The following is a 15116-nucleotide window of genomic DNA, read 5'->3' as shown; positions in this document are numbered from 1 at the left end:
ACATAATTTTTAAGATTATTTTAACACTGGGGCACCTGGTGCCTCAATCAGTTGAGCATCCAACTATTGATTTCAGCTCAGGTCATAATCTCACAGTTGTGAGATCAAGTCCCGAGTTGGGCTCCATTCTGAGAGTGGAGCTTGTTTGGGATTCTCTCTCTCTCTCTCTCTCTCTCTCTCTCTCTCTCTCTCTCTCTCTATCTCTCTCTTTCTCCCCTCCACTCAACAACAACAAAAATTATTTCAAGAGTAATCATATTTTATAATGCAGCAGCTTGCTGATAATTTCCAATATATTTAGATAATTTAAAACTCTAGATTGATAGATAAATGGATTTTAATTAACAGATAATTATTGAATACCTAAATAATTTCTAATAGAGAATTCCAAAACATTCATTATAAAACAGATTTAAGCTTGTATACTTTAGCCCCTTCTTTTTATATTCTGGACAGATTATATCTTTGGGTAGTATTACTGATGTTTATTTTTGCCACTTTAAGATGAGAAAGTTATATGTGGCTGTATGGTTTATGTTACGTGTGTTTAGGACTTTGAGTTTGCTAAATGCTTAGGCATGCCAGACAGTTGTCAACTGTTCAGCCCACTCTCCACTTTTCTCTGTGAAATAGAAGTTAATTAATTTGGATATTATGAATTAATATGAGTAGTTGCATTTATACTAAGAGCAATAGTGACAGAGGAATACAACCATGCATATGCTTTTTTTGTTTTTCATGGAATTAGAACACTTCATTCTATAGCATTGAATCTCAGATTGATGTCTAGCCATTGTTATACTTTAGGACTTAATAAACTCCTACAGAGCTGTTGTCTATGTGGTTTACAGCCATCAATGTTTATCTTGGTAAAAAGTAAGCCATAAAATTTTTAAATATATATTTTGTCCATTCATCTGAAGATAGCAGTGATGAACATGGTATATCTTAACAAAATAACATCATGATATTATTGTGGTAATGGTTTTGACTTCATGAATTCCCTGAGGGAGAACTGCTGATCTAAAAATAAAGTATTTGTTTGTTTCCGAATAATAAGGGATAAAACTTAGTAAGGGACTTTTATTTATTTTGTTTATAATTACTGGGTTTGTAAAGAATAAAATGTATTCAAATCAAACAACTTTTTCTGAAACTTGATGGGCTTGCCTCCTTGGTTTAGTGATGAGTAATATTGACTATAATACATGAGAAATTTCTTTACCTTATATGTAATCTGTCTTGCCAGAAACAATTCTATGCCTTAGAATAAACTTTGGTAGAATGAAATCTTGCCATTTGCAAGATTCAGGGATGGAACTATGCTTAGTAAAATAAGTCAGAGAAAGACAAACACTACATGATTTTACTCATGTGGAATTTAAGAAACAAAACAGATGAATGTGGGGGAAGGGAAATAAAACTAGAATAAAATAAAAGCAGAAAGGAGGGCACACCATAAGAGACTCTTAACTGTAGAGAAAAGCTGAGGGTTACTTCAGGGGTGTTGGGTGGGGGGATGGGCTAAATGGGTGACAGGCATCAAGGAGGGCACTTTTGATGAGCACTGTTATATGAAAATGTTGAATAACTAAATTCTACTTCTGAAAACAATACATACACCATATGTTAACTAAATTTTTATTTAAATAAAATCTTTTTTATGTTTATTTATTTATTTTGAGAGAGGGTGAGCGAAGACAGGTGGGTCAGAGAGGAGAGTCAGAGGGTCAGAGAGAGAGGGAGGGAGAGAATCCTAAGCAGGCTCAGTACTGTCAGAGCACAGCCTGATGCAGGGTTTGATCCTATGAACCATGAGATCATGACCTGAGCCAAAATTGAGTGGACCACTGAACCAACGGAGCCACCCAGGTGCCCCTAGATAAAATATTGGAAGAAAGAAAGTATAAACTTTGTGCTTTATGTTGACTTTTTTCTAGTCTTATTTATTAAAAAAAAAAGAATACTAATGATATCTCATGCATGGACGAGTTAAGGTATTTTCAACCATCTATGCTTATTTTTTAATGTTTTACTACCACTTTCTTTCAAGAGTTAACAAAGTGTTCATTATCCTATATTAAATTTAAAATTCTCCATTGATAAAAATATTTTAAACTGCTCTTCAATATAAATATAGAATATCCTTTATAAAACTCTATTTTTGAAGTGTTCTAGAAGGCCCTTAGAAAACCACATTTTTTTTTTTTTACTTTCTGAGAAAGATTCTGGAAATATGATAGTTTGATTTTGTTCCTATTGTAAGCATTGCATGGGAAGAGCAGTCATAATTGGAAGAGGTCCTTGGCCTCCCCTAGGTCAAAAATGTGTTGGTAGAATATTGCCACTATGAGTGTTTCAGAGAGTCTATGTTTCTTTGGAAGTCCTTAAAGATTTCAATGTTCTGGGGTGCCTGGGTGGCTGAGTTGGTTAAGCATCTGACCAGCTCAGGTCATGATCTTACACTCTGTGGGTTCAAGCCCCATGCCAGGCTCTGCACTAAAAGCTCAGAGCCTGGAGCCTCCTTCAGATTCTGTGTCTCCCTCTCTCTCTGCCCCTTCCCTGCTCATGCTTTCTCTCTTAAAAATAAATAAATGTTAAAAAAATTAATAAAAAACAAAGATTTCAATGTCCTCACTACCCATATGTTTTTAATCTCACAATAAATGACTAAAGGTACTATATAATAGTTAGGTACACACCTTGACAGAGAGTTTCACTCTCTTCCATTCTGCTAACGTTGGTTACCTTGATATATTGACTTTATCCATTAAGTGTTTGTCACCTACAGCTAGTTTTAAATTTACTCTGATTCTGGCCTGACATCTCTAAGTTATAGGACAGAGTTTTTTGTTCTTAACAAAGAGTGAAAATCGCAGACCCTCATGGAAAAACATTGTATTGGGTATTTAAAATTATTGCAGCTTCAAAGAATAGATTACTGGGGACAAGATTCTGAAATAACATAACTTAGAAACTTTCAGATTGTCCCTGTGGACTGAGTCAGGATTTCCAGAGTATTGTTAGTCTAGAGAGTTCCTGAAAGCAGACTATTCATCCAAGATTAATGGAACAAGAATTAATTATATAAAATTATAAAACTGTGAAGAAAACTTTATTATGGTATTTGTTTGGAATATTGAAATTATTTTAATGTTCTTTTTTAATGTATATATGAGAAATCCATTTCTTTGCCATGTTAAACTCTAGGTAACCCACAGAAGCTTAGTAAACTCTGGTTGTGTAAACTAAAATATTTTTTTTAATGTTATCTAATTCTCAGTGACACTTGAGTATTCAGAAGCTAATGGGCCTTCTCAATTTACATGGAAATACACTTATTTGCAAATGTTCAATAACCATTTACCCACACATTTGCTAAGACAAATCAATTGAGTAACTGAGATCTTAGCTTAGAAGGTTGTTCATTTAATCAGGTGGAACGGACCACTTTTAAGGAATAAATGATAGCTGTACTTAGGGAGCCAGTACGTACTGAAGAAAACTGGCTGGTACATGGGTTACAGGTTCCACCTTGACTAGTAAGGAAGGTCAGGTATTGGTAGTTCAAGAACTTTGGAGGAGCACCTGGGTGGCTCAGTAGGTTAAGAGTATAATTTCGGCTCTGGTCATGATCTCATGGTTTGTGAGTTTGAGCCCTATGTTGGCTTCTGCTCTGTGTGAAGCCTGCTTGGGATTCTCTCTCTCTCTTTTTTTCTCTGTCCCTCACCCTACTTTCTTTCTGCTCCTCCTCCACTCTCTCTCTCTCTCTCTCTCAAAATAAGCAAATAAACTTAAAAAAAAAGAACTTTAAAGATACTGAAAAGAGGAATTCGCCCAAATTTATAAATATTGAAGGTGAAACCTGGTAGAGTCTCTTAAGTTTGGTTTCCAGCAAATATTAAAGGCTTTTATGAATCCAATTCAACTTTCTTTATGAAATATTTTAGATAGTTTATTAGTCAAATCTGTATCTTGAAGGGTGACTGTTCAATATTATGGGGCTCTAGATTTGCAAAGCAAACTCAAGAAAGAATGTACAAATTGGCACCAATTGCCAATTGGTGATTTAGCATTCCTGTCGCACTTACATATAAATAATCAGAACATAACAGTGGCAGAATTTTGTGTTTTGTTTACTATATTAAGAGTAATCTTTGTGATCATTATGATCACAGGTAAGACTATTAGGAAAAATAGTAAAACTTTGAAACAGACAAAAACTATTAATATATCCAGGGTTTTCTCCTGAGCTATATATAACTCTGTATGCTCTAGAATAATGCGATGATAATGTACATGATTCTTGCCCATTGTAATGCAAATAGATTTTATACCATGAATTGCAACTGATATTTGCACTGTAAATATTGATAAATTTTACATCTATTTGTAAATTAATTTCAGCATTTGTTTTGCCTAATTGGCTGAAATATCTTAACAGTTCCTTTATTGACTAATTATATCAAGTTTGACATGTGTTTCTTATTAATAAAAAAGGTGTAATTTATTGCTTTTGATGCAATAAATATCAAATATATTAATCATGTCGTCATTGTTTTAAGAAAAAAAGGAGTGTAACCTATCAAATATACTTATACATCAGTAGAGAAAGCAAAAGAACATGCTCAGATTATACGAAATTAAAAAATAGGTTTCTAGTGAGTACTTAAAAAATTAAGTATTGTTTGGTACAATATTACTCTCAGGAAACACGGAAATTACTTAAAATACTGGAAAATCTAAATTATTCTTTACATAATTGTGCATATAAATCTAAAGGTGATAATTATTTTTGAAATTAAAAATAATTACATATATTAAGACTTTAATAACAATAATCTATTAGATTATAGCTATAATTAACAAATACTAGAAGAGGGATAATAAAAATATATTGTGATCTATAGAGACTCAAGTGACACTATGGATTTTGACAATAAAAGTGAAGTAATATGTTAATAGTCTTAAAGAGAATATTAGGTTGATCAGAAATTTGTGTGTATACATCCCTATAATACCGCATAATACCAGATAAATAAAACATCATCTATATAATTAAATACAGGAAATTTGGGATAAGTAAAACAAAAAGTAAAAACAAAAAGCATTGAATAAAAACGTGGCATATGGTCAAGGTGGAATTCATAATTAATGAGTAAAGGCTTTATTTTTCAATAATGTCTGAGTTGCCATTTATTTTTTATTTGTAGACAAAGTATACCAAATTATCTTATTGTGATCAATTGTGTTTTATCATTCTGAAAAATAAGGATACAACTTATTTATGTCACTGTGGGCCTTTCCACTAAGACACATAGATGCTGGTAAAATAAAAAAAGAAATATAGACCAGCCTTGAAATTTACCTGAGCAGACAAAATCAATTAAGTCACACAAACAAAGCTTAAATAAGTGTATTTTGCCAGACTAACTTCACCTGTGCTATTTCTTGCCTTTGCAAGAATCACAAGCAAATTAAACCTTTTCCCAAGATTGGTATGAGATAACCACTAAGTCCCTGCCATTTAAGCAAATTCTAATATTATAACCAATCACTGTCAAGATTAAACACACAACTTTCTCACTAGATAAGCTGCTTTATAACAATATGCCCTTGAGCCTCATTCCGATTTGCTTTGAGTGCCCCCAGCTAGGAAACTGTCATTTTGGCGTGTGCGTAATAAACTTTTAATAATTGCTTCTTTGGTGATTCATTGATTTTACTTCTGTTATTTCTGAAATTTTAACATGCTAAAAGTTTTATGTATACTAATGCAACTTAGCTAAAACAAACAGTACACTGTGGAAAAAGTTAAAACTTGTTACAGATGAAGGATGGGAAATAAGAGGGTATTTTTTAAGACAAAAGCTTGTGTGTTTTACTCATTTTTTGATATTCACGCCTTTTTTTTTTCTTCATAAAAGTGCCAGACACTTTTTTGCTTTTAATGGATTTAATTTATATACATTATCTTGGTTATTTTTGTTCTGAGTGGAATATCCATGAAAGTAAATGGTACTTGTATTAACACTTTAATTTCCACTAGTTTTGCTTCTAGGCAAAAGGCACAATAAAATCATCATCTTAAAAGAAAAGTAATATTACAGCACTAACTAAAGATTTTGGAAAAAGAGTAAATGTGGTCTCCACTTTGCACTACTTTGGAGAGCAATTTATTGTTGTTTTTTGTCACCACCTTGGAAGCTGAGCTTTGTGCTGTCACTCTAGAAGGCAATTCTGGATAGCTACCATAACCTGATTCCAAAATGATTTGTTAAACATTTAAACTTAAAGCACCAAACCACACACAAATTGAAAAATGTGAAAGAATATACACTTACATAAATTTAAAGGCAAATAAATGGATGGAAAATGTTGGAATACATGATGAAAAGTTGCAATTGTCAGTCAAAATACAATTAAAAAGAAAGAGAAATTAAGAAATAATTCCATTTAAAATTGCACCGAAAATAATAAGATACATAGGGATTAACTTAACCAAAGGGGTGAAAGTTCTATACTCTAAAAACTCTGACATATTGATAAAAGAAATTAAAGATGACACAAATAGAAAGACATTTTTTGCTTATGGAATGGAAGAACAAATATATATATTTTTAATTTCTATACTGCCCAAAGCAGTCTACAGATTTACAGCAATCCCTATCAAAATATCAACAGTGTTTTTCATAGAACTAGAATAAATGTATATGGAACCACAAAAGACCCCAAACAGCCAAAGTAATCTTGAAAAAAAAACAAAACTGGAGGTATCACAATCCCAGACTTCAAGATATACAATGCTATAATAATCAACACTGTCTAGTATTGGCACAGAAATAAATACACAAATCAATGGAACAGGACAGAAAACCCAGAGGAAAAAAAAACCCACAATTATATGGTCAATTAATATTCAACAAAAAACGCAAAAATATGCAATGGGAAAAAGTCTCTTCAACAAATAGTGTTGGGAAAGTTGGAAAGCTACATGCAAACGAATAAAACTAGATCACGTTCTTGTACTATGTACAAAAGTAAACTAAATGTGGATTAAAGACCTAAATGTTAGATCTGAAACCATAAAAATCCTAAAGGAGAATACAGGCAGTAACAACTTCTACTTTAACATTAGCCATAGCAACCTCTTTCTAGATATGTCTCCTGAGGCAAGGGAACCAAAAGCAAAAATGAACTATTGGGACTACACCAAAATAAAAAGCTTTTGCACAGCAAAGGAAACAACCAACAAAATACAAAGACTACATGCTGAATGTTTGCAAAGGACATAACTGATAAAAGGTTAGTATGCAAAATATAAAAAGAACTGATACAACTCAACACCAAAAAAGCCAAATAACCCAATGAAAATGAGCAGAATACATGGAAAGACATTTCTCCAAAGAAGACAGCTGACAGACATATGAACAGGTACTCAACTACTCGTTATCATGGAAATCCAAATTAAAACCACAATGAGATGTTACCTCACATCCCTCAGAATGGTTAAAATTAAAAAAAAAAAATCACACACACACAAGAAAAGACAAATGCTGGCAAAGATGTGGTGGGGAAAAAAACCACCTCATTTTACACCCTTGATGGAAATGTGAATTGGTGCAGCCACTGTGGAAAACAGTATGTAGATTCCTCAAAAATATTAAAAACAGAACTACCATATGGTCCAGTTAATTCCACTGCTGAGTATTTATCCAAAGAATACAAAAACACTCTTTCAAAAAGATATATGCACTGTTGGTTATTGCAGCATTATTTACAACAGCCAAATTACAGAAGCATTCCAAGGATCCATTGATAGATGAATGGTAAATATGTACACACATACATACACACACCATGGAATGTTACTTAGCCACAAAAAATACTGAGATCTTGTCAGTTTCAACAACATGGATAGACCTAGAGAGTATAATGGTAAGGAAATAAGTCATACAGAGAAAGACAAATACAATATGATCTCACTCATATATTGAATTTAACAAGCAAAACAAACCAACAAAGAAAACGAAATGGAAACCAAAGAAGACTCTTAACTATAGTGAACAAACTGATGGATACCAGAGAGGAGACAGATGGGGGCATGGATGAAGTAGGTGATGGGGACTAAAGAGTACACTTATCATGATAAGCACCGAGTAATGTATAGAATTGTTAAATCAGTATATGTACCCCTGAAACTAATATAACATTCTATTTTAATTATACTGGAATTAAATAAAAAGATTAAATAAATAGACAAACAAACTGACAACAAACAAACCCAGAAGTGCCTCTACATAAAGGAATATTTAAATGGAAGCATTTAAATAATGTAATAAAAATATTAGATTACTAAAACAGTGTGTAATAGTTATAGAAAATATTTTGCTAAGATTTTTCTGAGTACATCCATAGGATTTTAAAAATTAAGCAATATTTTCAGCAAGAATGTGAAGAAAGGAAAATAAACTTATCTATTGGATTTCGGTTTTAGAAAGGTATAGGGTACCCATCTTTCCAATGATCTCCCCCACTGTCCCATGACAAGATACTCCCAGGGACTAGGCATTTGTCTTCTCAGAAGAAATGTAGGTAATGACAACTAAATGGTCATTAGGCTGTCTCAGTCCTTTCTGTTCTCTTACCCCTCCCTCAAGTCCTGTTTAGTGTGAGGGAAAATTCTATTATTATAGCACTTTAAAACCTATCAGCTGTGTAGCATAAATTAAGTAACTAACAGTATTATTATTGTCTATCCCTTTCTATTTTCAAGCAGGTCTGGCCTTTATTTCTTAAAGCAGGACCAAATTTTTAAATCAAGTGTATTGCATTTTATTAAGTGCTTTTATCTGAATACACTCTGGTTATCCTAGTTTTCCTTCTGTCATCCTTTAGAATGATGAGTTATATAAACTGAAATTTCTAATATTAAACTATCTGCAAATACCAAAGTAAATCTTTCCTGGTCAATTTATATTTTTATTTTTTACACTCTAATTGATTCAATTTGTTAATTTGTTAATATTACATTTAATATTTATGATACATAAAAGTGAAAACTATCTCAGTTTTTCTTGTTCTGATTTTATATTGGTTGGGCATTAAGTTGAAACATCTGTCATCAACTGATTGAATGAGATTTCTTCATTTTCTTCTTAGATTTTAATACTATGAAAATAGAGAGGAGAGAGGTACTAATGACTGTCTTACTAAGGATGGCAATTTGGCAAATCAAGTGTTTTTATGAAGTGATCGCAAAGAGTAATATAAAGTTATTTGAATTTCAGCCTGCATGTTAAACCAAAATACAACCAGTTTTTGAAGTAAATATAATCCTTGTAGTTTCTTAAACCCCTCTTTCTCAAGAACAGATGACATATTAACCAAACGCACTTTTTCCCTATACTCTAATTCTCTTATAATTTTTGAAAATATGTTTACTTTCAATAATACATATTGATATTTACACTAATATTTTTCAAAATGCTTTACCCTTAGGGTTTGTACCAACAACAAAATTTGAAATGTATTTAATTCTCCTATTTACTAATACCCTATGTATTTTGAAAGATATGTACTTTACACTTAACAAGAGGAGCAAATGGACATTGTCACAGCTTCACATTATGTATTTTTTGATATCACAAAATGTAATCTATTTAAATGTGTAACATGCTAGTAATCCAAATGATATAAAATTATCTACATAGTGATTTTAATACAAAAATACAACATACTGGTGCATACATCATGTGTTCTAATTATACATTTCTCTCTTGCCTAAAGAGATTAGTGAAACACTGCATTTTCAGAAAGAGAAAGAGTATTTAAAATTTACAATGCCTATGTGATTTTTATATTTTTGTACCAACATGTATACTTGGAAAGGCAACTCAAATTTTTATAGAACAAATTAAAAATATTATAGCATATGAACATTTTTGATTTACATATAATTTAACTGAAATTTATGCACAAATGAAGCTGATATGTACTTACTAAAAAAGAAAATCATTGAGGCATTGTAGTAGCAAGAATACCTTGCTATTTATTTGCCCCATAGGTGAAAAATCATTGAAAAAATTACCTAGCAAAAAGCATATACTTTAAATCTCAAACTGTGAGAATTCATTACATTGTATCCTTCACATAAAAAGTATGTGAGGTATTTGACAAAAGCTTTTGAATACATGTTGCTAGCTTTTTGTATAAGTTTTGAAAGTAGCTAATTTTTAGTTATTATTTTCTATTTTATGTTGCTTTTTGTCACATACATGTTAAGTATTTAGATTTTAAAGTCAGTTTTATTACAGTCAATGTAGACATCATGAATAGGATCACTACTTAATTTTATTCAATTATTCTTAGTCTGATATTCTAAGTTTATGTTGACTAGTTTTGAATTTCTCTAAATTATAATAATCTCTGGTTTTTCTAAAGCATTATTCATTTTACAGTTCTCTAATGACTAATAAATTGACTGGCTAATTAAGAAGAAAAAAATTTTTGAAGTGAATCATACTGCTTTGGGGCAGACTGGGAAATTTCTAGGTGTGTTTTTTCTTTTTTATATAAAGTTTATTATAAATCTTGATTATATTAGCCCTACTATCAATAAAAGGAATTTGGTGATTATTATTTTTCTTTTCTTTAGTATTTGCTTAGGGTAAATATAGAAATATTATAAGTATTCAGGGATTCATTCTCTTTCTCAAATTTATTTACTGATGGCCTATATTTTGCCAGAACCTTAATAAGTTTTTTTAATGTTTATTTATTCTTGAGAAAGAGAGACAGAGACAGAGAGTGAGTGGGGGAGGGGCAGAGAGAGAGGGAGACGGAATCCGAAGCAAGCTCCAGGCTCTGAGCTGTCAGCACAGGATCCGAAGGCAGGGCTCAAACTCACAAGCCATCACATCATGACTTGAGCCAAACGAAGTTGGATGCTTAATGGACTGAGCTACTCGGGCGCCCCCCGCAATAAATATTTTTAATGTATGCAAAATAGCAAGACGCATGGGTAACAAAACAGGCAAAGGCCCTGTCAAATAAGGGCCCATTAGGGAAAGAAAGATGATAAGAAAAAAACAAATACATAGTAAAATTAGTGGCTGCGTTTTATTGTGTGAATAAAATAAAACAAACTAAAATAGAGCTTATCTGAGTATTAGTGGGAGGATAGCATTTTGTACAGTGCAATATAGTAAGGTCTTTGAGGAAGTTACACATGACCAGCAGTCCTAATCATAAGGACAAAACAACTGTGTGACAATCTGAAGGAAGAGTTTTACTGGCAGTCAAAAAAAGAAGTATAACTGTCCTGACTTTGAATGATGCTGTTGTGTTTCCGAGATAGTCAGATTCTTTAAATGTAGTAAAGAAAGATTTGCAGAAAAAATTCACAAAGCAGTTAGGAACTGGATGATGTATGGCTGGGCGAGCGATAGAAAGGATTTGAATATTGTTATAAATCCAGTGGAAAACCATTGAAATGATTTGAGAAGTAAAATAATATAACCAGAATTTTTTTTAACACAAAGAACAACCTGATTACTAAAGGAGGTACAATTCTCTTTGTCAGAACAATCAAAACAATAAGGTTATTAAGTAGACCCTAAGAGAAATGAAACTGGTTGGTTAGTCAATAGTGTTAAGAAGAGTGAGAGGTGAACTGATTTGGGATATACTCTCCAGTCAGTATTTGCTAAGGGATTGGCTGATACGGTAAGCAAAATATTTTAAAAAATGAGATCAGAAAAAAGTAATTAGATTTGAGCTATTATAAAGACTGACCAGTAATCAATATGATCAATCAGAGTGTCATTTTTACTCAAAGGAAATACACTTGATCTTAGACAAAAGGCCGAGAAACGATCTACTCAAAGGAAATAACCTTAAGGTAACAGCCTTCCCTCTAGAAGAAGTCCTGTTCTTTTGAGAAACTGAAAAGTGCTCAAGTGTGTCTAGAGTGCTAATCAGGAAATAAGAGGAGGATATTCAGAGATTGGTAAAAGCTAGATACAGAAAGTTGTCATTCATATTTATAATATAGAAGTAGCAAGAGCAACAAAAAAATGTTGGCTTAAAATTTTGTTGGCTGAAAGTCAGAAAACCTAGAGATAACTGGTGTAGGGGTGGGGGACAAGAAGTTTAAAGATTTGATATATAGATTTTGGAAGTGATGTCCAAGTTCAAATATGTTCCAAGAATTCTCTATTCAGGGGCACCTGGGTAGCTCAGTTGGTTAAGCGCCTGATTCTTGACTTTGGCTCCAGCCATGATCTCATGGTTCATGAGTTCAAGCCCCCTGTCAGGCTCTGTTCTGACAGTGCAGAGCCTGCTTGGGATTCTCTCTCTACTCTCTCTGTTCCTCTCTCTTTCTCTGTTAAAATAAATAAACTTTAAAAAAATTTCTGTTCAAATTCTCAAAAGGTATGAAAAAACTGAGATTCTGTTAATCATTTGACAACTTATTGTTTACCTTTTATATAGCCAGAATTGTTACAAGTTTTGTTTGTTTTAGTGCAGCATGTTCATCTCTTCATGTAAGGCTTGAGACAATGAAGGAATCTGGTGAGAGTAATACATTATGTTCTTGGTGAGAATGCCTTATGATTTTTTTCTATTCTTAATTACATCATTATAAATTATTAGAACAGAAAAACTTTAGATAACATCTAATGCAAACCACTAATTTTATAGATGAAAAAAATAAGGTTTGGAGAATTCACGTGAATTTACTTTACTTAGTGACAACAATATATTGAATTTAGAATTAAACACCTGAATCCTAGCTAGTGATTGTTCCTGAAGGCCCAAAAGTTTAGTGATATTCTCATCTCGATTTTAAATAAATAGTAAAAGGATGTAATAGTCATATTCTTTCAAACAAGACTTTTTAGCTTATAAACAAATGACATACACATATTCCTAAGTACACACATACTACCTCATGTAAGAATAATGATCCTATTTTGAAGGAATTGTGTTGGAATTTGTTGAATAATATTAATTATTCAATAACGTAATTAAATCAAAACTCTTGACACATGCACCCCGATATTTATAGCAGTGCTATTATATAGCCAAATTATGGAAAGAGCCAAAATATGGAAAGAGCCAAATTATGGAAAGAGCCAAAATATCCATCCACTGAAGAATGGATAAAGAAGAAGTGGTATGTATATACAATAGAATAGTACTCACCCATCATAAAGAATGAAATCTTGCCATTTGCAATGATGTGAATGAAGCTAGAGTATTACACTAACGAAATAAGTTAGAGAAAGACAAACACTATATGATTTCACTCATATGTGGAATCTAAAAAACACAGCTGATGAACATAGGGGAAGGGGAGGAAAAATAAGATAAAAACAAAGAGGGAGACAAACCATAAGAGACACTTAAATACCAAAAACAAAAACAAAACAAAACAAAACAAAACAAAACAAAACAAAACAAAACAACCTGAGGGTTACTGAAGGGGAGGTTGGAGGGATGGGCTAAATGGGTGATGGGCATTAAGGAAGACACTTGTAATAAGTGCTGTGTGTTGTATATAAGTGATGAATCACTAAATTTTACTTCTGAAACTAATATTACACTCTATGTGAACTAACTAGAATTTAAATAAAAACTTTAAACATCAAAAAACAACCCACCTTTATTGTATTGTAATATCAATACTGATGTACCTTGGATCAAATAAAAATATCTCATGCAAATTGTCAGTGTAAATAACAAAACATATACTTTATAGAGAAATGGCACTGGGTTTTTTTCAAATGCATATTAATGGAATAAAAGGGTAACTTTTACATTAGATTCTCTATTTCAATGAGGAATAATGTTCTAAGACGTATAGCAGTACAGGGACTAGTACAGGGATTAATAGCAGGACCCATGCTAGCATAGGACCTTTTAGCAAGATAATGGTGAAGACCATATGAGTGTATCCATTCATTTGCATGTCATTTATGCTGATTCTAGTGACATAAAAATACATTAAAGTAAATTTACATTCCTTTTATCTACTGCATTTTGTCTTTACAACTGGTAAAAGTTTTAAGGAATTTTATGAACTATGATTTAGCATTTGTGAAGCGAAACATACCTCCTCACATAGAATTTTTGGAGTATAATATAGTACTATATATCAAAAGCTGTAACAATGTTAATGCATTTTGAACTAGATATTCACCTTGTAAGAATTAAATAAAAAATATGTATACACAGAGGTATGGATTCATCAAAACAGCAAGAAGGAATGTCACTTAGTTAACATTAAATCCCAAGCCTTTTCCTAAATTCATTAACATTTCTTGATTATCTGATTATATTTTTGATTAAATAGATAGAATTGACCTCATTTTGTAATATTCTGTATCACATAAGCACTTATCACTATAATAGTTTTCCTTCTCCTGCGACTCAACTAATTAAAAACCCATGGTTGAGAATCTTTTCTGAGGCTGATAGATGAGCACCATAGAATGAATACTATTATACACAAAATCTGTGTGTACATGCAAATGGAATTGATAGAGATTTCTGACTTCAAGTTTAAAAACATTAAATTACTCTTAACATAAGTATTGCTAAATTTATTTTTTAAATTTTTTAACATTTATTTATTTTTGAGAGACAGAGACAGAACACAAGCAGGGGAGGGGGAGAGAGAGAGGGAGATACAGAATCTGAAGTATGCTCCAGGCTCTAAGCTATCAGCACAGAGTCTGATGAGGAACCGTGAAATCATGACCTGAACCGAAGTCAGACACTTAACCGACTGAGCCACCCAGGCACTGAAAAGTATTGCTAAATTTAAATGATGTAAGAGCTTTTCATCTTGGAGCACATTTGGCTCAAAGTATAGTTCAAGTCCATCATTCCTTATTAACAACATGTCTGCATTTTCATTGTAGAAAGTGGTGTTTTGAAGTTCTGCACCATTATTTCATACTATCTATTTTTGTCTTCAAATCTGTTAATAATTATAAAATGCCCATACTACCACAAATGAACTGTAGACTCAATGTAATTCCTGTCAAAATTCCAATGGCATTTTTTTCAGAAATAGAAAAAAAAGGCCCTAAAATTTGTAGGAAACT

This window comes from Felis catus, chromosome B3 (genome assembly GCF_018350175.1).
Source record: "Felis catus isolate Fca126 chromosome B3, F.catus_Fca126_mat1.0, whole genome shotgun sequence".
Lineage (NCBI taxonomy): Eukaryota > Metazoa > Chordata > Mammalia > Carnivora > Felidae > Felis > Felis catus.
This window is presented reverse-complemented; position numbering follows the sequence as displayed.